This window comes from Peromyscus leucopus, chromosome 13, assembly GCF_004664715.2.
Source record: "Peromyscus leucopus breed LL Stock chromosome 13, UCI_PerLeu_2.1, whole genome shotgun sequence".
Classification (NCBI taxonomy): domain Eukaryota; kingdom Metazoa; phylum Chordata; class Mammalia; order Rodentia; family Cricetidae; genus Peromyscus; species Peromyscus leucopus.
Window position 1 is genome coordinate 17,613,516 of NC_051074.1, and position 25,100 is coordinate 17,638,615.

Genomic DNA, 25,100 nt, shown 5'->3' on the forward strand with positions numbered 1-25,100 from the left:
CCAGGCTTAGCTTGGCTTATTTCTTGCCAGCCTTTCTTAACTTTAAATTACCCTTCCTTACCCCAAATGTATACCCATTTACTTTTATATCATCTATATGTAATTAAATCTAGATTCCATATGTGAGAGAAACTCACGTGTTATTTGTCTTCCTGAGTCTAGCTTATGTGTCTCACAGGATTAACTTTTGCTTCTGGGCTTTTTCCTTTTCTTATTTCTGTATATCTTACTTACTCCATGGCTGGCTGGCTGACTGGGTGACAGACCAGTGGCATCCTCCTCTCCTTGTTCTCTCGCTCTTTCTTCTTTTCCACTCAGATTTCTCCTTCTATTTATTCTCTCTGCCTGCCAGCCCTGCTTAGCCTTTCTCCTGCCTCGCTATTGGCCATTCAGCATTTTATTAGACCATCAAGTGTTTTAGATAGGCAAAGTGACACAGTTTCATAGAGTTAAACAAATGCAACATAAAAGAATGCAACACATCTTTACATCATTAAACAAATGTTCCACAGTATAAAGAAAGGTAACAGATCTTAAAATAATATTCTACAACAATTTTACATCATGAATATGCTGTAGAAATTTTTCATTTAGAGCCCCATAAAATTCTGATTCCTGTGTTCTTTGACCACCCTGATTTAAGTTTTGATTATTGTTTTTATTGGTTTACCATTTAATTTTCCAGTATTAATTTGTTAGTTATAAATTATTTCTCATTGTTTTCATGTTAATATGAATTATATTATCTGTTACAACCCAATATGAACTCTTAGCAATTCCTTTAAAATACTTGGAAATAGATCCTTACTCCATCTATGCCATTCCATTCTTTGCTATAGTTTTTGGAGCTTTTAAACAAATATATGTGTAGGGCATTTTTTGATGCTATTATTATCATAGTTTTTGGCCAACATATAGTTTCACTTTATATTTTTTTCTACACTTAGGTATCCTGAGACCATTTTTCTTTTAAATAAAAACTTTCCCTTCATTTATAGTATAGGTTTACTGGTGATAAATTCTATATGATTTTCTCTGCATGGTAATATATTTAATTCAACCACATTTTTTAAAGATTTATTGCTTTCACTTTATATGTATGAGTGAATTGCCTACATAACATGTCTATGTACCATGTGTGCAGTGCCCATCAAGGTCAGAAGAGTGTGCCTGATCCCCTGGAAATGGAATGACAGACAATTATTAGCTGTAGTGTGAGTGATCCACATTAAAGGTGGGAAAGCAACTAAACTGTCTTTCCAGGTCCTGAACATTTTCATTTGTTAAATTCCATCAATGTGCTTATCAGTATTACTGCTTTTTCTTTGAATTGACTATGTTCATCCCATTTGGATACTTATAATGTTTTCTCTTATGTGGATTTGACTGCTTTATTATGATGTACCTAAGTGTAATGTGATGTGTATTTATCTTACTCAGGTTTATTACCTATTGTCAACTTTTGAAATTTTTCAATAATTAATTTGTATAATTGCTGGTCTGTCTTAGGCATTCACTTCTTTCCCTCTATAACTTCAATTTTTATGTATATGAAACATTTTCTCATATATATATATGTTTTATATATATATATATCGCTATTTCTAGTATTTTCAAACACACACACACACACACACACACACACACGTTTGTGTACCGGTGTGTGTGTGTGTGTGTGTGTGTGTGTGTGTACACTCTTCCAGCTGAATATTTGCTATCAATATGTATGATTTATTTCATAAATATATTTTTTGCTAGTGTACAGTTTGTTATATAACTCTCTGTCAAATATGGTTGTAGGTTTTTTTTTCATTGTTTCATGTGGATTTTCCTTTAAAACCTCATTAATTGATGTCCTTGTTCAAATTCAGTAACTTTTACCTATGCCCCTGTGTTGACACTTTTTTTTAGTTATTACTCATATTTACTTCAAATTATTTTTATTAACTTAGACATTTTATAAACTTGTTGCTTTTATTATCTTTGGGTGATGTCATTTCTAATAACTTTTAACATTAAACACTGGATATTAAGACTTTTGTAAATCAGTGGTGTTATAGACACCTAGCAATGCTAATAATGTTCTGCCCTTCTTTTGATGGACAGTGGATAATGTGTAGAATCCAGTCACAAATGGAGCTGAACAGAGAATGGATACTCATTTTTTCAGAAGACATGGAGCCTCTGATTCACATTTCTGGAGAGGAGGCCTGAAGATGTCAAACTCAAAAGGAGTCCATCTGCTGAGACCCAAACTCCACATTAGATGGTAGAAAACTGAGATAGCACAAACCTCTCTTTACTTAAAATAGTTCTTAATTTACCTCTCTTTCACCTCCAGAAGCTTTGTAATTGGTGCATTATTTGAGGGAAACCTGACTGTGTCTGATTACATGCCCCCCAAATACTTCCTTGTTGACATTATGGCTGCATCCACATTCAAATTTATCTCTCCAGTTACTAAAAGTTCTTTTGCTCCTCCAGGAAATTTCCTTCTGTGCAGGAAAACCCTGCTTCATGCCCTGTTGTACTGAGTCTGCTATCAGTAGATAAGTCTACCAACAGCACCAAAGGCGTCTTCACTCTTCTTTGTACCCGGTCCATAACCTGGCCATTATGTTTTTGAAACTCTAGCAGATTTCTAAATACTTTCCATAAATGATATTAAAATATCCCATCGTGGTTATCTACCCTCCTCAATGTAAACATGGCCTCAAGCAAGTTACTCCAGATTCCATTAAAATCAACCTTTTCAACACTTTTATTTCCAATTTATTTCATTTCTGAGTGTACCTCCAAAGTCACACTAAGATACCTTTTATTTATTGTGTTTGCTTGGAGATTTTGTTGGTTGGTGGATTGGCTTGTTTAGGGTTTTCTATTTGTTTATTTTCACATGTATATGTGCATCAGTGAAGTCAGTACATATGTGTATGCATGTGTGTGGGCTCATGTGTGAGCCGTGGTGTGTGATGTTTGCATGTGGGTGTGGAGACTGATGCCATATGTCTTCCTTTAACACTATTCATGTTATTGACTGAGGCGAGAGCTCCTGTTAAATCTGAGCTTATGATTCAGCTAGTAGAGCCACCTTAGCCAGAGATGCCCCGTCTCCATCTCCAGATCACCAGGATCACAGTGGGCTACCACACAAACCTAGATTTCTCATGGATACTAGGGAAGGAAACATGTCCTCAAGTTGCTCAACAAGTGCTTTATATAAACCATATGCCCTGCCTTATATTTTATGATTTTTAAACATAAATTTTTTACTAATATTTACAATTGCAATATAAAAATTTTTAATCTTCTGGGGCCACCTATAATGAGAGTAATCAAATGTCAGTATGATTGTAAATGTCACTTGTGAGTCAGCTTTCACAGGAAAACTAAATAATGATTCCAAATAACTAAAGAAATAAAACCAGATGAATGCCTAAAATGTCAGTCATTCTGATCAAGTATCAAGCCATTCTGATTTCTGCATCATTAACTTTTTTCAATAGAATTCCAAAGTAATTTAGAAACCTACTACTCAATTTGACTTTAACCAAAATGAATAGCCTTAAAACTATCATTTTAAAAGTTTAGGTTACTGGAAATCACCCAGTAATTTACCAAGTTGTTTGATACCATGTGCGTAAAGGAGCCTGCTTAGTCTAACTCTGCATTTAACTAAAAACTTGTATAAAATATAACTCAGTACTCAGCTGACCAAAATCAATAACTTTTTAATGAGGTATTAAGTCTCCCTGGATATTGAGATGACAGAATTCAAAATAATGCAGTTTGGTTTTATTTTCTTTTCAATTTATTGTAACCTTGAATATCTTTGGAAATGTAGCTAATTTGATAATTTCTATATAATTAAAAATCATGTATTTTCATAATTCAATATATAATAGATATTATTATGCTATTCAATATATAATATATATTATTCCACAGTTTATTTTAAAGTTATATGCACAAACAATATGCATGTTATATATTTCACATTTTTTTTCTCACCTACTAGATTTTGTTTGAAAGATATTTGTATTTATAAATCTGTGATTAATTTCATATGCTTCATTGGTGAAGGTAGAAAAAAATATATATTTTTTAACAAATTATTCCCATTTGAATGACTTTTAAAAAAATGACAAATCAATATGTGAACCTAGTTTCTCTCTCTTTTTTAAAAAAAATCATGAATAGGCCAATACACATGTTTTACTACACAAAACACCAGAAACTTGCAACTTGTGTAATATCTTCTTGAGTCACAGTAAATTTTAATTGATAGGGATACTAGAGGATGGTGGAGAAATTAAATTAGTAGAGGATGTATATGATCAAAATACACTGTATAAATCTATGAAAATTTCAAACAAAATATTATTAAATATTGTCATTGATTATCTGAACAACTCGATGTGAACTCACATATACAAACTAATTTTTAAACATTGATTATTTATCACATTAGTTTTTAAAGAAAAAATTCCTACAACCTCTAGTTCCATATTTTTACCCTCATCCCAAAATCAGTACAAAGCTTCTGCCAGAGTCCTGGAATAATTTCCCACTTCCTCATTTTAAGTGGAATTGGAGGGAGTAGCAGGGGATAAGGGTGATCAAAATGCCTTGTACTAATGTTTAAATTGTGATGAGAACTCTGAAATTCTGAAGCTACTAAAAGAAAATATAAGCAGTGCCCTATAAGATATAGATGTAAGAAATGACTTCCTAAATAAGCTCTATTTGCTCAGTATCAATAGTTAATAATTGAGACATCACAAAAGTAAAAAAAAACTTTCTTGTAGTCAAAGAAACAAACAATTAAATGGATATTAAGACCATAGAGTGAAAATAATCTTTGCCAGATATACAGCTAGCACAGAATTAATACCCAGAATATACAAAGAACAAACAAACAAACAAATAAAACACAGTCAAGAAAACAAAAGACCTATAAAAAATAGGCTACAATTCCAAAGGGAAAGTTTTCAGAAGAACAAGTAAAAATGGCTAAGAAATAGGATTTCAATATTTTTTATTTTGTTTTCACATTATTTATTAAAGAAAATAATTTTCCAACCTTTAGTTCTATACTTTACTTATGTTCAAAGGTAGATAGTAAGTATCATTAAAAGTTTTTACCAAATAATGGTGATATATGCCTTTAATCCTAGCACTCAGAGGGCAGAGGCAGGCAGATCTCTGTGATCTGTTCAAGGCCAGTATGGTCTACAGAGTGAGTTCCAGGACTGCCAGTGGTACACAAATAAACAATGTCTCAAAAGAAAAGAACAACAACAACAAAAATAAATGAAAAAAAATACAACAATAACAACAAAACCATCCTTATCAGTTACAGAGATGCAAAATAAAACTGCTTTGTTATTTCGGTTTACTTCAGTTAGAATTCCCAAGTTTGATAAATTAGCTGACCACAAATACTGGCATGTATATGGGGAAAGGGAACCTTCATTCACATTGTGATCGCAAACTGATGCAGCCACACTGGAAGTCAGTATGGATAATTCCAAAAGGTTAAGAGTAGATCTTCCGTAAAATCTGGCTATACCACATATTGACATATGTACAAGAGACTCAACATCCTACTCAACAGAGGGCTGCTCAGCCATGCTTAAAGCTGCTCAATTCATAACAGATATGGAAAAGAAACAACCTAAATAAATTCATCAACTGATGAATGGATAAAAACATGTGCTATATGAACATTAGGGAATTATATTCAGCAGCAGAGAAAATTGAAATCATGAATTTACAGGTAAATAGGTAGAATTAGAAAATGTTATATTAAGTGAGGTAACCCAGACTCAGGAAAACAAATGCCTCATTATCTTTTATATTTGTAGATCATAGCTTCAAATCTATAGATGTGAGTATATACCCTAAAGTAACTGCAGGGCAGTAAAAGGCATCTCCAAAGAAGCACAGAATAGGACCTACGTGCTATTAAGGAGAAAATGAAGACACCATTACTGTTGTGGGAGAGGAAGGGTAATACAGAAGAAGGAGGAAGAAGGGCAAAAATAATACCAAGGATATTTTATAAAGCCACAGGGAAACATGACTTTAAGTATGTGTTTTAAAAACACATACAAAACATATGTAAAAAGTTACATTTTCTCACCTCCAAATGTCACAGACTATCTAAGAAAAATCCCAGTGTTAGGCATGGGGAATATCTTTCAAATTATTAATCAGTAAAGTCAAAGAAACAGCTCCAAATTATAGGGCTATTGTTTTTTACTTTGGCTTTCTTTCAGAACTTGAAGGTAAGAATCTATTGCTGAAGACAACACATATTGCAGACAAAACATTTGGAGGAATCAAGCTGGAAGTTACCTGGAAGCCTCCTCCCTGAGGACTACCTCTCATAGCATCTGAAGGTCCTATGCAAGCTGCCAAGGGAAACAAACTCATCAATAGGCCTACACAGCTCTAAGTCCTATGATCCAACAATGACTAGCACAGTGAGATATCCCCAAGGGTGCAATAATGGCACTTATGTCTCGGTGTAGCTAACAGCCATATAATTGGATTTAAGACCTGCTCAATAAGAGGGAACTCATGATTGGTACCAAAACACAGCCGACTACCTATGTATGACCAGTGAAGTCATGGACCCTAGGGGAGAATCTACTTTTACTACTTTTCTAAACCAGTGTAATTTCTCACTCCATTCTAAATACTTGTCCTTAAATCCACAGATAAGAGTAGATCTCATCCTTCATCAAGAAAAAGAAAAAAGAAACTGAAAGAGGCTGGAGAAATGTCTCACCAGTTAAAAGTATTGTTCTTCCAGAGGACCCAAGGTTGATGCCCAGTGGCTCAAGACCATGTGTAACTCCCATCCATGGGATCCAACACTCTATTTTGGCCTCCACAGGCACTGTAGACATGAGACAGAGACTCACACATGCAGGCAAAGTACCCATACACAAAAATAAAAAATAAGCATGGTGTGGTCATGTACACCTTAAAATTTGGCACTTGGAGGCAGAAGCAGACCTCCATGAAGTTGAGTCCAGTCTAATTTACATAGAAGTTCCGAGACAGTCTTGGCTATCCATCTCAAAATTAAATAACTAATTAATTTAACATAATTTAATTTTTAAAAATTAAAATGTATACCGTTTGTAGCATTGTCTTAGAACAAATGGCCGCACACAGGAGGTCAGTTTCTAACTCCCATTTTAAGTGTTCAAAGGAAACACTGGGCAGGCTAAGCAGGACGTTTCTTTCTATTGGATTAAACGTTCTGGGGTAGGTTCCTGCCTATTAAAGCAAGAGTAGATTTTGGCTGCTTCAAATCACTTCTAGCAGGTAGAGAACAACAAGATGATGTGTGAAGGCTACTTTCAGAACCAAGCAGCTTCACTTCAGCCTTCTCACAATTTCAAAATTATTCAATGAAAAGATAAAAGCATGTTTGTCTTGAGTCAAATGTGCATTTCTCTTTAGAGAGCTAGCATCGATCTACTCAGGCCTCGTAAAGATAGTTCTTCCAAGAGGAACAAAAGATTCATCAAAAGTGACAGAACTGAACAGTAGATGCCCTAGAGCTAAAAATATCACAGAAGAATAATTCAATCTCAGAAGAATAATTCAAATCCACTGAAAACAACAACACTACCAAAACACCAGTGTACTAAGGGACCAAGAGAATACCTACCAGGTCCAGGAAAGGGAATACAGTGAAACAGCACCTAAGACCATCTCTAGACAACATAGCAAATGATCACATCTCTTGATGTACTGTCCAAAACTCTCCTTCCCAGAAACACAGAGGGAAACAGAAATGCCTGCAAGGTGCAGAATTATCTGGAAAATAAAAACAGTTGAACTGCCATTCACCGTCCTATTGGAGGCTTCCAGGATAAAAGTGGACAAATTAGGGCGCATCAAGATCCACAAAATCAAGTTAGAACTTCAGTTGTTATTGTGACCTGCAAATACTGTTTGGTAAATTGAATAAGTATGCTCAGACTTAAGCAATTATAAAACTATTAGTGAAGCATGAACAAACAACTCATACAAAAGCTCCTATGAGTGAAAATTCACTAAAAATTTAAAGCTATGAGTTAAGCTATTTCAATATATGTCCACACATATTAATCTTCATGGAGGGTTAGCCAAGTTATAATAAATTACAGTTACCAACTTACCAATCATTAGCATAAAGATCATATTTAAGCACAATACAAATGATTTCTGAATTCATTTCCTAAGACTTTTCACACAACTTGGAAAACAATAAATTCTCCATTCACATTATTACTGTGAAAATAATTTTGATTATCAATACAAATAAAATGATTTAAAGTTTATTCAAATTATTATTATAAATTGCTGCCAAATAGAAATGATTAAAAACATTAAAATTGCTTATGTTATCATACTCCTATATTCCATAAGTGAAAAAAAACATAGGCTACACTGAGGCAATTAGAGTAAAAGGAATATCTTTGTATAATTTAATCACAAAATTTAAAAAAAAAGCGAAAGATTTTGCCTTGACTAGTTAGTGAAAGACATGAATTATGCTCACTTTCAGCACATGTCTCTTTTTGAACAATTATATATCTATAAACCAAAATACAAGCAATGAATACAAACTGCATCTTAATGAGCAGCGAGAATCCAAGAGATGAAAAACAAACAAAAGGCCAAGAGAGCCACTAATGATGTTCCAATCACTACTATGAGCTTTTCACATTCAGATAACAATAGTATGATTCATGCTAACTAGCCAGCCTTTTTTTCCCTCCCATTATCAAATTAAAGCTGCTTTTTTTTTGTTAATTTTTATGACCTCGACCCATTAATTTTATTCTAATCCTTTATTTCCATTCAAGATGCTGCCAAATCAAGATGCTGAGGTTAAAAATGAATCAGGTTTCCACTCCTTGCTTGAAAGCTAATCTACTTTTCTAGTGGATAATTTGCTAGAAAACAAAACATAATGTTTTATGGCTTTCAAGCTAAACCCTGAGTGGAAGCACTGTGGTCTTTTCCTAAGTACTCCAAGTTTACAATTGTGATGACTTTCTTGTGTACATTTGCATTACCCATCCCAGGACTGTTGCCTTGTGTCGCCATTATAACCAAGAACTAAAGCATGCCGGAGCTCAGGTTTATCTGAACATACCTATTTCTGGAATATGCTTAAAGGGCGTTTTAGTGGCAGATGCATATAGTAAAGAAAAACTTATTTTAAAAGTTCACAGGTAACTCCAGGAGTGCTAGTGCATAACTGTAATCCAAGCATTCAGCAGTCAGAGGCAGAAGGAATGACAGCTTTAGGCCACCCTGGGCTCCATAGCAAAGCCAGGTCTCATCAACAACAAAACAGCAAGAAGTCAAGTTAAATAGGCCTTACTTTCCTCACTTATGTGATGTAAAATACTGTGTTGAAATGTGGTTAAAATAAAGGTTATTAGGTCTGTTTCAACCTAATCCCCTCCTTGAGCTAATCTCAGTGTTCTGATTTTAATAAGCATATGCCATGTGCTGGTCAGTAAAGAATTCCCAATCATGTGGTTTAAATTTTCATCAGGATGCAATCACAAATTGTGGCCAATTTTGAAGGGAGAAACAATCTTCAAGGTTTAGGAGATGGCTTAATGGGTAAAGAGTTTCCTGTGCAGTATGAGGACTCGACTTCCAAACTCAGGACCTTAAAAGCAAGGCACTGTTGCACACCTGTAATCCCAGCACTGGGGACCAAAGACCTCTGGGTCTCTGGGTTGGTTAAGAAAGTTATTAGCAAGGAAATGGAATCAAATTGACCAGCACCAGATTCAGTGAGCGACATAGCTTCAAAGCTTAAAGTGCATGACATGACGGTAATTAACAGCTCTCTAATTGGAATGTTTGAAGGGGGGAAAGGGAAGGAAAAAAATAATTACATGATAATCTCAAAAATAAAATAAAAAAAAAACAGAAGGTACAAAGCAACTGAGGAAGACACCCAACATTCACATTATGTTACACACACACACACACACACACACACACACACACACACAAGCGCACACATATGCACACAAGCATATACACAGATACATACACACAGAGTGAGCACACATGCAGCCCACAAAGTCATACTTTTTAGAAAGTTTTCAAGTAATAATGAGGTGCGATGAAGAATTAGATCATATATATTCAGTTACTTAACCCAAAGTGTACGCTCTTTAATTGCACACTTAAGTTACTAAACAATTCAGTTTGTTTTCTGGGTGCCTGTTCTTAGGAAAGGTGAGAGAATCTAGATTAATACACAATATTGTGGAGATATTTTATTTGTGCCCTAACAAACAAATCTTGACTGACAATCAGGAGGGGCTAGGTACTAGTGAACCATAGAGGTCTGGGGGTCTGGACAGACAGGCAGGAAGTGATATGGCTGGGTGGAGAGAGGAAGTGATAAGATGGGGAGGAAAGAGAAGCACTCTCTCTCTTTGGCTGAGGATTTTGTAGAGGTAAGAACTAATTGATGAGAAAATTGGGAATTCTTAAAGGGAGGAATTAATTAAAAGAGAGTTTTTTTTCCCCACATTAAAAAAAAATGGGAAACATTATTACAATAGAAGGTGTTAGGTCTCTGATAATATGCTAAAATGTTTGAAAATGGAACATTAAATGAAAGGATAATTAATTTAGATGGGATTTATGGAATGTCAATTGTAAATACTATTTGATCATTTTTGTTTTATCATTTAAAAAGTTGGTTAATATGAGTTCTAAGATAAAAGTGTTAGAAAAGGTTATAAAAATATATTATAGCAATATTCAGACTCAGAAGAGGAATTTAAAGGGGAACCAATCTCAGCACTGCACTTTAAGGTTAGAAAGGAGCAGCCTAAAGTTTTCAGACAGCCAACTTTAATTTATCCAGTAACTTTACAGGAACAAATACCAAATGATTGATATTCCCAAAGCTATGCAAGAGCTGAGTAGACTCCTATGAAATTGTTAGATTTAAGGAGACTAAAGGAAGTGATAGTCTCATATGGCATGCACACACCTTTTGTGAAGCAGATGTTAAACTTATGGTCAACTTGTAATAGAATTGTCCCTGAAGACTGGAGAAAGTTTGTTACAGCAGTTTTGGAACCTGGTCCTCAATTACAATGGGGAACCTAGTAGAAAGATGAGTCTAAGACCATTGAACAACAAAATAGGGCTAGAGGTATGGAAATCTCCCAAGACCAGCTTCTTGGAAAGGGTGATTATGCTAATGTACAAAGGCAACCTCTATATGATAACACTCTGGTGTTATGCCATGCAGCATCTTTGAATGCTTGGAACAGAATTGAAGAAGTGGGAAAGAAAGTTGAGTCATGTACTAAAGTTATACAGGGACCAAAAGAATCTTTCACTGATTTCTTACAAATATTGACTTCAGCAGTAAATAGAATGATACCAAATTCAGAAGCTAGACAAATAATAATTGAATCTCTGGCAAAATGATAATTAGGCAGCTAAAGGCAAGATCAGCAGCTTTGGAGAAATGGATCTGAGATACAATCAATATTGAATCTCATGACCATAATGATGCTTGGATAGGAAAGTGTTTCAACTGCAGTAAACAAGGTCACCTAAAAGGTGTTTGTAAACAAGGTACTCATAGAAACAATATTTTTTCCTAAGCATAATCCAAATAGAACTCCTCTCCCTAATGGATTACCCATAATGTGTGGCAAGGGTAGGCATTGGACTAATGAATGTAGATCAACAAGAGACATTCAAGGTAACCCTTTGCTTTTGGGAAACATCTTGAGGAGCCTCTCATAGGCCCCCATGCCAAATTCAGTTTAGTCCTTTCCTTTCATCATGAAAGAAACTCCTTCCCAGAGCAATTAAAGAACCTAATTCCTATTGTAAGAAACCATACTGCTCTGGATGATAGAAAAGCTAGAGAAGAGAGAACAAAAATTTCAGGAGAAACAATAAAGCAAATAGTTTGGCAAACTTCTATAAATGTACAAAGATCAGAATTAAAAATATGAATCAATGACATTGTCATTGAAGGTCTTGTCAACATAGATGCAGATGTAAGAATAATTGCAACAAAATCTTAGCATCCAATTTGGCCTCTTAAGGAGGTAAATGTTCAGCTTTTAGGGATTGCAACTTTGTCTCCAGTAAAACAGAGCATGAGATGGGTCAAATGTATAGGTCCAGAAGGACAGAGAGGAAAATTAAAGCCATATGTAGCTAACGTTGCAATAAATTTATAAGGATGTGATTTGTTACAGCAATGGAATACCCAGATTAACATTCCTCCAATAACAGAAACAAACCATAAACTAGCGTAAGTTTCTGGGGAAAATATTATAAAGAATAGTCACCAACCATTCAGGTTGTACAAGAACAAGGTACAACAGCTGCTGATCTTTCAAAGGCACCAACAGCCCTACCTTTAAAATGATTAACAGACAAGCCTGTATGGTTTCAGCAATGGCTTTTTTTTTTTTTTTTTTTTTTTTTTGGTTTTTCGAGACAGGGTTTCTCTGCGTAGCTTTGTGCCTTTCCTGGAGCTCACTTGGTAGCCCAGGCTGGCCTCGAACTCACAGAGATCCGCCTGGCTCTGCCTCCCGAGTGCTGGGATTAAAGGCGTGCGCCACCACCGCCCGGCTTCAGCAATGGCTTTTAACATCAGAGAAACTGAAGGCCTTAGAATAGTTTGTACAGGAGTGGTTAAATGTTCAGCATATTGAAGAATCAACTAGTCCTTGAAATTCTCCTGTATTTCTTACTAAAAAGAAATCTGGAAAATGGAGAATGGTAACAGATCTAAGAGCTGTTAAGAAGGTAATTCAACCAATGGGTTCTCTACAGTCTGAAATTCCTTTGCCTTCTCTATTATCTAAAGGATGGCCTCTTAGAGTTATTGATTTAAAAGACTGTTTCTTCATTATACCTTTACAAGAAAAAGACTGAAAATTTTGCTTTCATGGTGCCTACTTATAATTCTCAGTCTGTTAAGAGATATCAATGGAAGGTTCTCCCACAGGGAATGTTAAATAGCACCACCCTGTGCCAATATTTTGTAAGACAGACATTGATAAAAGTATGTAAGCAATTTACACAATCTATAGTTAATTATTACATGAATGACATCAAATATAGATATTTTAGAAAGAATGTTTGAAGAGGTTAGGAAAATTTTTCCTCATTGGGGATTATAAATTTCTCCTGAAAAGTACAAAGAGGAGATTCTACTAATTATTTAGGATATAAAATAGGTCTACAAAATTTAGACCCCAAAAGGTGCAAATTAGGAGAGATCAATTGCAGATTCTTAGTGACTTTCAAAGATTGCTAGGAGACATTTCCTATCTATGACTCACTATTGGGATAAACAAAATAATGAACTAAATAATTTGTTCAAACCCTTAGATGGTGATAAGGACTTAAATAGTCCAAGAGAATGATCAACTGGAGTTGAGAGTGAACTGGCTTTGGTGGAAAATAAAATACAGTGTGTATATGTGGTTCATTTGGATCCAAAGCTTGATTGCACTTTGGTTATTTTACCCTATAAACATTCTCCTACAGGAATATAAATGGAGATGGAAGGTATTATCTTAGTTAGAATGGATCTTTTTACCACATAAACAGAGTAAAAAAATAAAAACTTATGTGAAAAAGATCTCTGAGTTGATTCTAAAAAGAAAATTGAGACTTCATCAGTTAGCAGGAATACACCAGACTGAAATTGTACTACCTTTTACTAATGATGAAATTGACAATTTATGGGCAGAAAGTGAACAGCTCTTGGCAAAGAGCTTACAACGATTTTTTGGAAGAAGTTAACAACAAATATCCCAAAATCAAGAGAATTCAATTTATAAAGGGAACTAACTGTATCCTTCCTCACATTGTTTGGGGAACACTAATATCTGGAGGCCCTACATTTTATACTGATGCAAACAAATCAGTAAAGGCAGGTTATATATCAGGAAATTTAAGTAAAATGGCACAAAGTCCATATAATTCTGTCCAAGAGTCAAAGTCTATACTATTCTGATGTTATTAATGGATTTTACAGAACCTCTTAACATAGTTACTGCCTCTCAGTATGCAGAAAGAGTTGTTTTACACATTGAAATTGCTGAATTTATTCCTGATGAGTCAGAATTAACTTCATTATTTATTATTTACAAGAAATAATCAAAAATAGGAATCATCCCTTATATATAACACACATTTGATACCATATGGATCTGCCATGCCCTCTAGTACAAGGTAATGATGAAATTGATCAACTATTGATAGGAAATGTGCTTTGGGCCTGACTTATAACTTCATAAAAACATCATTCCAATAGCAAGAGTTTGAAAAAGGATATTTCTATAACTTGGTAACTAGTCAAGGAGATTATAAGGAAATAAATTTCTAACTGGTTCTTTATACAACCAAACTCCACTACCTGCAAGAAGTACCAAAAGGTACTTAAAGGAATGAAGACTGGCAGATGGATTTGCTCCATTTTGTAGAATTTGGAAAATTAAAATATATACACCACACCATTGATACCTATTCAGGATTTCAATGGGCAACAGCTTTGAATTCTGAAAAGACTGATTCAGTAATTACACATTTGCTAGAAGTTACAGCCATCATGGGTATACCTGTACAAATTAAAACTAGCAATGCTCCAACATATGCCTCTAGTAAAATGCAACATTTTTTTTTGCTTATTACAATATAAAGCATATTACTGGCATACCATACAATCCTACAGGGCAAGTGGTTATAGAAAGATTAAATCAAACTCTAAAGGATATGCTAAATAAACAGAAAGGGGTAATAAAAAAAAACAGAAAAAGATTGCATAATGCTTTCTTTACTTTGCACTTTCTAAATGCTAATGAGAAAGGAAAAACAACTGTGGAGAGACATTGAATAATATAAAATAACTATGGAAATAAATCAGCCTGTAACTTTAAGGATGTGTTAACCTCAGACTGGAAACCAGGATATGTGTTACATTGGGGAAGGGCTTTTGTTTTTGTTTCCACAGGAGAAGAAAAGATATGGATGGCATCAAAACTGATAAAGGTTTAATTTGAACAAGAGGTAATAGTTCATCAAACAAAGTAACCATTCAATCTAAATTAACTGATATGACTAACACATGCTGCTCATGTGATCAGGCATAACTTGCCAAAAAGAGAAGATCCCCAAAGTTAGGGTTGGGGCAGGGTTTTGTTTTTGTGTTTCAGTAGAATGAAGGTATCCAGATAAGGAATCTGAAAACCACTGGACAAATGAGGCATCTAAAAAAATGGATGAATCATCCAGAAAAAAAATGTTTCAAGAAAAAGAGTAAATTGGCCTGTTGGTATATCACATTCCCAACAGGATAAAATTCATAAATCGTCCCAAATGTTTGTTTCTGCTTTCTCTATAGACATATAACGCAAATGGTCTTTTTATAGTCCACTATATTTAAAAATTAAAGATGGATTAGAGTTAGAGTGTGGCTCTCTCCTTCTCTAAACCCAAAAATGTTTGTTAAAGTAAAATTCAAAATCTCTGTCTCAAGTCAGAAGAACCACCTAATATGTGACAGAGGAAAACCCAAAATTAAGGGACTAATTTATTGTCACTAATCTCATATTAATTTGGTTTTATTTTGAATCTTTGATAGCTTTTCTTAGAGTATTAATGTTGTCTCAAAATTTATAAAATTAATAAATATATGAAATTTGTGTCATGATATTAATTGTCATTAGAGTACTAACTAATTCTAGAAAAAAGGTTTCATCTAGCTTCCTGTATATTATTTCAGGTTTGAGTCTCTATCAGTTAACTAAGAATTAAGATTTTGTACTCTGGATGTACATAACAAATATTGATCCTTTAACCTCTTTGAGATCTGTTACATATGACATTTTAAATGTTTAAGTTTTCTGCAATGAATCATAAACATGCCTAACAGCAACCTTTGAAGTCTCCAAAAGGACCATTGGGCCCTACAATGATGATTCCATTTGGACAATGATAAAGCCATTAAGCTGACAAATTCCACCCAAAAATCAGCTTTGGATTACAAACTGCTCAGGAGCATTTCAAGATAGCTGGCTGATATGATGCAGCCTCACAGACTACTCTAGCCAGGACATAAGACAAGCTCTGCACTTTCCCATTATGCAGAGACTGGACAGCAAAAGATATAGCTACCTCTCTCAGGACTTGACAATTAATCCAAATTCTCAGGATCCCCTAAAGATACCATCATCACTAGACAGCAGGAAGTAATTTTAAGAATATGATGGCCACTTTCCCAAGATGATGCCCACATTCCCAAGAGGTGGGGTGGATAGTTTTTGTCTTTCATTGGGTTATGGATATTTGTCATTGTTTGAAGGGAGTGCTTACAAGTTGTTATTGGTAGTGGTCAGGAAAAAAGCTACACAAATGAGATTGGATGCAAGGTTCTTGTTTAGAAAAGAGAAAAGCAGATAGAGATATGATAGGATAAAAGAGTAGATTATTGAATATACTCTGAAAAAAGGGGGATATAGAAATAGGATAAATAGGTAGATTATTGAATCTACTTTTAAACAAAAGAGCAACTAATAGTCTTAAATATTTTACACTGATATGGATTTATGTATGTTAATACAAATTTGAGGTTATTTTTATTAGAACATACTTTATTTACATTTCTACTCTTGTTCAAGCTATTGTACTTATGCAACTCATTTAACAATGTAATGCAAATTTCTATTCCTTGAAAGTTATTATTACCAACTATTTAGGATAATAAACAAATACTGGTTAGTGATTAGTCACCTATTACAATCAAACTTCTAGTCATATTAGGTATATTTTCAAGGGCAAACATATATATATTTTAGATAGACATGTCATGTTCAAACACTTCAGAGATCTACAGAATATGGCATTTAAGATGTTTGAATAACATAGGTTCTTCTCCTTTTTATGACAATGAGACATGCCTGCCTCCCATAGCACCAATTTACTTCAAAGATGATGATAATCATCAAAGAAACTCCATATGGAGTTTACTTTCTTTGTGGCAGAAGTTAGCCACTAGCAAGAAAATGCCCTTGTCTCGACTGCTGACAGTATGCTGTCCAAATGAGACAAGCAGGTCAGGTCAGAAAAGAAAGACTGCTAAACTTTGCCAAAACTAAATAGGACAGCCCTTTGGAAAATCCTGCTTCATAGAAAAGTCTGTCAGATATTTCAGGCCTGTAGGTGGAAGATGGATGCCCCAACGTTACGGAAGAGCCTTGGGTAACTGTCCAGGCAGCCAGCTGTTTCTGTCATTTCTCACATTTTTTGAAAGTCACTTGCTTAGACTTCCTGCTCACTCAGTTAATATTATTTCCTTTGTGTGTCTCTGTTGAAGGTGAAAACTAGATAGTTATAATTATAGTTTTCCTTGTTAACAGATTCAGAAAAGAAACTCACTATAGAGGCGTAAAGTGTTTAGGGTTGAGAGACATTAAAAGATAATTTTGATAATGCAAATTATGATAGGAATTGAATTAGGTACAATATTTTGGATTCACCAAGATAAAATAGATAATGGAGTATTTTCTCTGATTTTGTCAAATGCAAATGGACTGGGCACTGTTGATGTATTTATTGCCTGTATTTATTGTATATAGTTATTGTACTTATTATATATATATAATAAGTTTTCTTATATTAGTTAAAACCTTCTTCTTTTTATTTTAGACAAACAAGGGGAAATGTGGTGATATTTTATTTGTGCTCTAACAAATACATCTTGCCTAAAAATCAGTGAGAAGAACTAGCCATTAGTTAACCATAGAGGTCTGTAAGCCTGTACAGAGACAGGAAGTGATAAGGCTGGGTAGAGAGAGGAAGTCATAAGATGGGGTGGAGAGAGGAAGGAGCTCCATTTCTTTTTGGCTGAGGATGTTTGCAGAGGTCAGAACTAGTGGCTGGCTGCTCTGCCTCTCTGATCTTTCAGTGTTTACCCCTCTGTCTGGCTCAAGGTTTTTAATATTAAGACCAATTAGAATTTAAACAACACGAATTTTTCCTAATGAGATTTTCTCATTAAATATTTATTTTGTGGATCTTAACAGCCTTTCCAATTACTCTATTTACATTTACAGGCAAGTTTATTTATCTTCTGTTTTTCATCTTTAAATTTATTTCTATTTTCATTTTCTGTCTCCTCTTTTTCTACATAAATGCAACTCCTTTTTTTTTTTCTTGGCCAAACATTGAACCAACAGCCTTGTGAATGCTATGCCTGTATTCTACCTGTGAGTTACGAGCCCAATAGTGAATACTTAGACTATTATTTGTTTTTGTTCCAAATGGCAGAGCCATTCTCCTATATGCAACTACATATCAACAGTCATTTTCAATTCTTGATGTCTGTGAACTCCTTGCTAATGTTTCCAGCATTACTACAATATTTTCCCAATTTTGTTTTGTATATCTTTAAATTGTTTCTCACTCTATGTGAAAATCTAAAGTTAATTTAATTCCCCTGGGAGTGGACGGTATTCCTCTGTGCTTAGACATTGGTTTTCTTTGTAGTGTGTGCTAATCATCTGTCTTTTGATGGAGTGTTTAAGTTATTTCTTATTTAAGGTTTCTATTGCTGTCAGGAAACAGAGTGGTCAGAAGGAAGCAACTCAGGAAGGAAAAGGCTTATTTCAATCAAACTCCCATATAACAATTCATCATCAAAATTATTTAGGGAAGGCACTCAAACAGAGCAGGATTTGGGAGGCTGATGTGGAAGCTGATGAGCAAGCCATGAAGAAGAGTTTGATGCAGGAGCTGATGCAGAGGCCATGGATGAATGCTGCTTACTGGTTTGCTCCTCATGGTTTTCTCAGCCTGCTTTTTCACAGCACACAAGACTATTGATCCAGGATTGACACCACCCAAAATAGGCTGAGCCCTTCTGGCCCTACAGCATTGCCTACAGCCTGATCTTATGGAGATAATTACTCAGTTGAGGTTTCTTCTCCTCATAATGCCAGCACAAGTTACCAGTTATTTTAATAGGAATTACATACGTTTTAATCTTATATTTTATTTTGTAGTTGCTGTTGTTTCTGTTTTTGTTGTTTTTTTCCCTTAAGTTCACACTGCCTAAGCCTTCAGTGTTCCCTGTATAATGAAGAGAGATCTCTGTCACTCTTTCTTTTTTTTTTTAATTTAAGCATCCTCTAAATGGTTGTTTTAAACAAAAGGTTCAATATTAAGTATTGAGAGTCTTTATATTAGTTAGTGGTTAACATTTTGAGGTATTAGGGAGTAAATCATAGACTACATTGGATTAGTTAAGGAATAATACTCCTGTGAGACTTGCTACAGTCATATACTCCATCTTTTGTTGGCATATTTGGTAGATTGGAAATGGCAGTTTTCACTAGTAAAGTTTTGTCATTATTGTTGTTAATGATGTAATTATTGATCTTTGTTTTGGTCAGATTTTTGTTTGCTTGTTTGTTTTGTTTTTGCTTTTGTCGGGTTTGCTTATTTGTTTTAGGATGATTTTGCTTGAGACTTGTTTTAGGGTGAGTGAAAATGATCTTGTACTGGGTGTAAGCACCTGGGTATCGATTTGCCTCGATTGGTCTCCAGTAGCTTAAAATAAAGTTCCTGGTGCCCTCCATGAGACAGGATACATTTCTTGGTAAAGAACATCAGCCAAAATATACATTATAAATTTCATATTTTTCTTATAAAATAAAATATGTATACATACATATATTATATATAATGTGCTTAAGGCAAAAGAAATATCTGTAAATAGTATGTAGTAGAAATCCCGATATACATTTTAAAATATTTGAGTTTCTAAATGGCCAAAACAACAAAATTAGGCAGAAATTTTGATTTTTCACAATTTCCAAATTTCACGATATTAAGGTCCTGGAGAAGTCCCCCAAAAAAACATCATCCAAGAATGCAATCAGCAAGAGCATTTTTATTCCAGCATGCTGGGGCCCACCATCACACACAAAAGCAAAATGGTGAAGACTCTGAGAGGAGCCTAAAGGCTCCTTTTAAGCACAGTCAAGGGAGGTCCTAGAGCAGTTAGTTCATTTTAGATGTGATTGACTTAAGCAAGCAGCAGTCATATTAGTGCATACTAATTGGTCACGGTTAGTCAGGGGCTGGTCAGGGCTACAGTTTTTCCATTTTAGAGCAAGCCCGGACAAGTCCCAGGCTTTGTCTTTGAGCTGCTGTGGAGGCTGGCTGGTTTAGTAAGCACTGACTGTGGAGGCTGGCTCAGTGGCCCAGGCTTGGTGCGTCCTATCTCCTTTGTCCCTGTGGTCAGGGGTACTAGCCCTTTGTTTGTGGCTCCCTGAGACACAGCTTGTTCAGTCTCAGGAAACTGAAATTGAGGCCCAGTCTCTAAAGGAAGACTGAGCAGCCTGTTACAGCATCTGCTTAGTCCTCCACACATCAAATTGTATCCACTCATTCTCTACCCCTTGATTTTGCATAAAACATTTGCAAAACTATACCAACCCTTCCTATCAGATCTTCCCCTCAAATGGATGAATGGAAATTTGAGAAGGAAAGCAAGTTTAACTTGATTGTGGCATGTGTTTGTCAGGAAGGGTCAGATTAAGAAGGGCCAGAAGTTACAGAGAAGGGGTCCCAATGTGGATAATCAGATGCAAACCCTCCCTGCAGACCCAGTTCTAGTTTCTCATTCAGTTGTGTCAGTGGATTCACAGGTGCAATAGACCCAAGAGCACTTGGAGCAATTACTAATTCTTACAGAATTTGTTATAAAAATATATCATGCTGAAAATACCTTTTAGTATTTTAATTTTGTTATAGATGAATAATACACTATTTTGCTTTTGCTCAAAAGGTTGGCTGTTATATGGTTTCCATTTTCCACTATTTTCTATTTACTAATTAGAAACTAGTGTCTTAAAAATAACCTGAGATCAAAGGTCAGGCATAATGATGCACACCTTTAATCCCAGTACTTGTGAGGTAGAGGAAAGCAGATCTCTGTGAGTTCTAGGCCAGCCTGGTGTTCAAAGCAAGTTATAGGACAGGCAGAGCTACATAGTATGACCCTGTCTCAAGAATATATATAGATATAACATTACATATGTGTGTGTGTATGTGTGTGTGTGTGTGTGTGTGTGTGTGTGTGTGTGTGTGTATGATTAGATGTATATGTATGTTGGACCCCAAAGTCTAGGGTCTCAAGTGGGAGCCCCAAGAACCCAGACTCCAGTCCAGTTGATGCAACAACACAAGGTTTTTTGAAGTGACTGTACAGACGGGCAAACTCTGCTCCTAAGAGCAAGAGCCACATCTTACTGTAGCCCCATGGGGGCTTTTAAAGGAAAAACCCACAAAAGCCATAAGGTTACAGTTCCCACACAATTTTGTTTCACAAGATCATGGTCTGATCACAGAGTGAGTACAGTCACATACACATGCACATTCTTCCTGAAACCTCAAGTGGAGTTTACACAAAGGTCACAGTGGTCCATCCTGGAACACCTGCAACTATCCCAGTCACAGTTGAGCACATCTCTTAACAGAGATCTCTTTACATTGTTACATTGTGGTAGGGGTGGTTGAACAATGGCTGAGTCAGCTTGTCCTTGGAACTAAATTTTTAGTTTCTCATTTCCTGGGGCTTGAAGTTTCTCTTTCCTGAGGCTTGAGTGTGTAAGCCTGAAGGGCTAGGGTCTTTCATGTATATGATGTGTATGTATATGTGAAGAAGGGATATGCTTTCCAATAAAAGGTGTTGAGAAAATTATTTATTTGTGTGCAAAAAAGGAAACTACATCCCTATCTTTCTTTTTAAAAATAATCAAACACTTAAAGAAGTAGAAGTCATGAATTTGAAAGTACATCACCACCATCAACATCATCATAAATTAAAAAAAATAAAAATGGAGTTATCATATGATTCAGCACTCTTACCACTGACAATATTTCCAAATAAAATGAACCTGCCTGCCAAGGAGACACCTGCACTCTTGTGTTTATTTCAGCACTACTCTCAATAGCCAAGAAATGAAATTAATGGGCTGTCAGCTGAAAAATGGATACTGGCATGGTGGTCCACACACACATAATCCAAGCATTTAGGGGACAGGGGGATTGTTGCAAATCCAAGGTCAGCTTGTGCCAGTGAGTTCCACGCCAATCCAGAAACCCTGTCTCAAAAATGAAATAAACCGAAATAAAAGCCTGAATAATGGATAAATTACAGTATATTTCCCTTACCAAAACTATTCAAGCCCCTCAAAAGGATAAAGTTCTAACATTTGTAACAACATGGGTGGATTAGAGATTTTCATCTTAACTAAAATAAGCCAGACACAAAATGACCAGAATTGTGTAATCTCACTCATGTGGAACTTTAAAAAGAAGATCTGATAGGCCTTGAGAGTAGGATAGTATCTACCATAACCTAGAAAGAGCAACAGCGTGCCTGTTAGGGAAATATTCATTGATGGGTTTAAAACACAGATGCATAGGAATAAGTCATTTTGGTTGCTATCGCACAGTTAGATGACTGTTAAGGGTAACAGTAGTATACTATGCATTATAGAAAGCCTTTAAAACATTTTTAACACTTTTTACTATGTTATGGATAACATATGTTTGAGAAGACTCTTATATTTACCTTTCATGTACATTACACAATTTATACCAATATTAAACTTTATGTCTCACTACAAATGTGTACAATTATTATGCGTCAAATAAAAATATATTCAAAATTGATCCTTAATTTAAAATATTTAGATTACTAGTCCATCATTCAGTAAATAATCATGATGCATGTTGTATCAGAAAACTGTTCTGCTGTACATCATTCTTCTCTTTGCATAGTTTTAGCCATCCTATGAAACAAATCCTATCAACACCCTGATTTCAATACAGTTTAGACTCTAAGAGTACTAATCTGAAACATCGCTGAATTTATATCAAACTGTTTTACTCTACAGAGTATAGTCATTCTGTTAGTTTGTGTGATCAACTTTCAATTGGAATAATACAACTAAGATATCCACTAATATGAATCAATAATATTTAAAAACACTCACATAACTAGGCCACATTCAATACCTATGAAATCTGAACCTCTAGGATCAAATGTTAAATGTTGATAAATATATACACACACCAAAAACAAAAGCACACATACACATAAATACACACACACAAACCTACACTTGCATTTATTGCTAAACTGCTTCCAATGTTGAGACTACAGACTTAAAATCTGTACAATCATTTAGTTAACATTGTTATAGCAGAAGACATAAATAAAACTTCATGACTGAGACCCCAGAGTAATTGTAAGGATGGTAATAGGCATAATATCTCATTTATACCCATGAATGTATGCTGCAGAGGGTTCACAATTTGAAAAGATTATTCCTGGAACTCACTTGGTAGTCCAGGCTGGCCTCGAACTCACAGAGATCCGCCTGGCTCTGCCTCCCGAGTGCTGGGATGAAAGGTGTGCGCCACCACCGCCCAGTTTGAAAAAATTCTTAATCTAGGTGTTTTTTTTTTTTTTTTTTTTTTTTTTTTTTTTTTTTTTTTTTTTTTTTTTTTTTTTTTTATTTTCACCAGCCTCCAACTGTCTTAAGAGGTCAAAGTTCCCATCAGAAATAACCCTCCTGGCTTTGCTCAGGACATGGACATACTAGTTTACCTTCAGATTCTTTTGTAATCTGCTTCAACAGCATTGAATTATTGCTTGTTCTTTAGTCTCTTCATTCTCTCCTCAGTCTTAGGGCTGTTTACTACAAACTTTGATCAAAGTCTGATGTTGTTCCTCCCTGCTGACACATGGTTTCAACATTTTCTTTTTTTTTTTTTTTGGTTTTTCGAGACAGGGTTTCTCTGTATAGCTTTGTGCCTTTCCTGGAACTCCCTTGGTAGTCCAGGCTGGCCTTGAACTCACAGAGATCCACTTGGCTCTGCCTCCCAAGTGCTGGGATGAAAGGCGTGCACCACCGCCGCCCGGCGGTTTCAACATTTTCTTATTTTGGCTCACTATATCCTCATGTAATTTCCCATTTCTAATCATCCTAATATTGGTGAGTATTGTGGCTTGTTGAGTGCCCTAGAAGAGTTCCAGTTCTTGTAACCTAGAATATAGATGTCTGAAAGACAGTGAAAGCAGACACAGCTCACAGGCAAGATATATTTCCCTGAGAGGAAGGAGACTAGTGTGTGTGTGGTGTGGTGTGGTGTGGTGTGGTGTGTGTGTGTGTGTTTGGGGGTGTTAAAGCTCAGTGATCAAGATGTAAAAAGGATGTCCCATTTCACAAGCTTTTGGGGTCACTAGCATAGCCTAGTCTTTCTCACACATGCTATTATATGTAGTTTTTATAATGATCACTGGTCATCTCTGGAAAGCCTGTGTGCTTATGCGAGTGGCTTCAGTCCACTTTATCACATCTCAACCTGGAGGTTTCTAGCCTTTCTCTTTGCCAGTAACTTTTGTCTCCTATGCTAAATTTTCAGTCTCCATGTAAGGCCTTCGAGACTGCATTATCTGCTCTACTTTTTTGTTTCCATCCTATACATGTTTAACACGGCAGCTCTCTAAAAGCTATGATATAATATCATCACATTTACTTATAGTTTATGTATAGGTTGATTTAATCACATCACAAGCTCATACAGCAAAGCAAGAATATTGGAATTCAATAGACAAAGGGAAAAAGAGAAAAAAAAAGGGAAATGCTACCCCTCTATCTGTCAATCTTGTTAACAAGATACCATACTCCGATTTTCCAGCTGACTTCCTTCTCAATGGATTTGCCACTGATGGGTATGCTTGTCACACCTCTGGGACCTAGCCTGACTACGCTTTGGCTCCATCTTCAGATTTTTTAACTGCATTGAATTAAATGGGCTCAAAACCAAAATTATCAGAAAACATAGTATGAGCCATTCAACAGGCTCACCCGAACCATATATCAGTAATATATAAATATCTCTAAATTAGGAATCAGAAACGGAGACATGAATCCACTGGTTCATAGCTCAAGATATTATTTTTCAATGATTTTTTCCTTTAACTT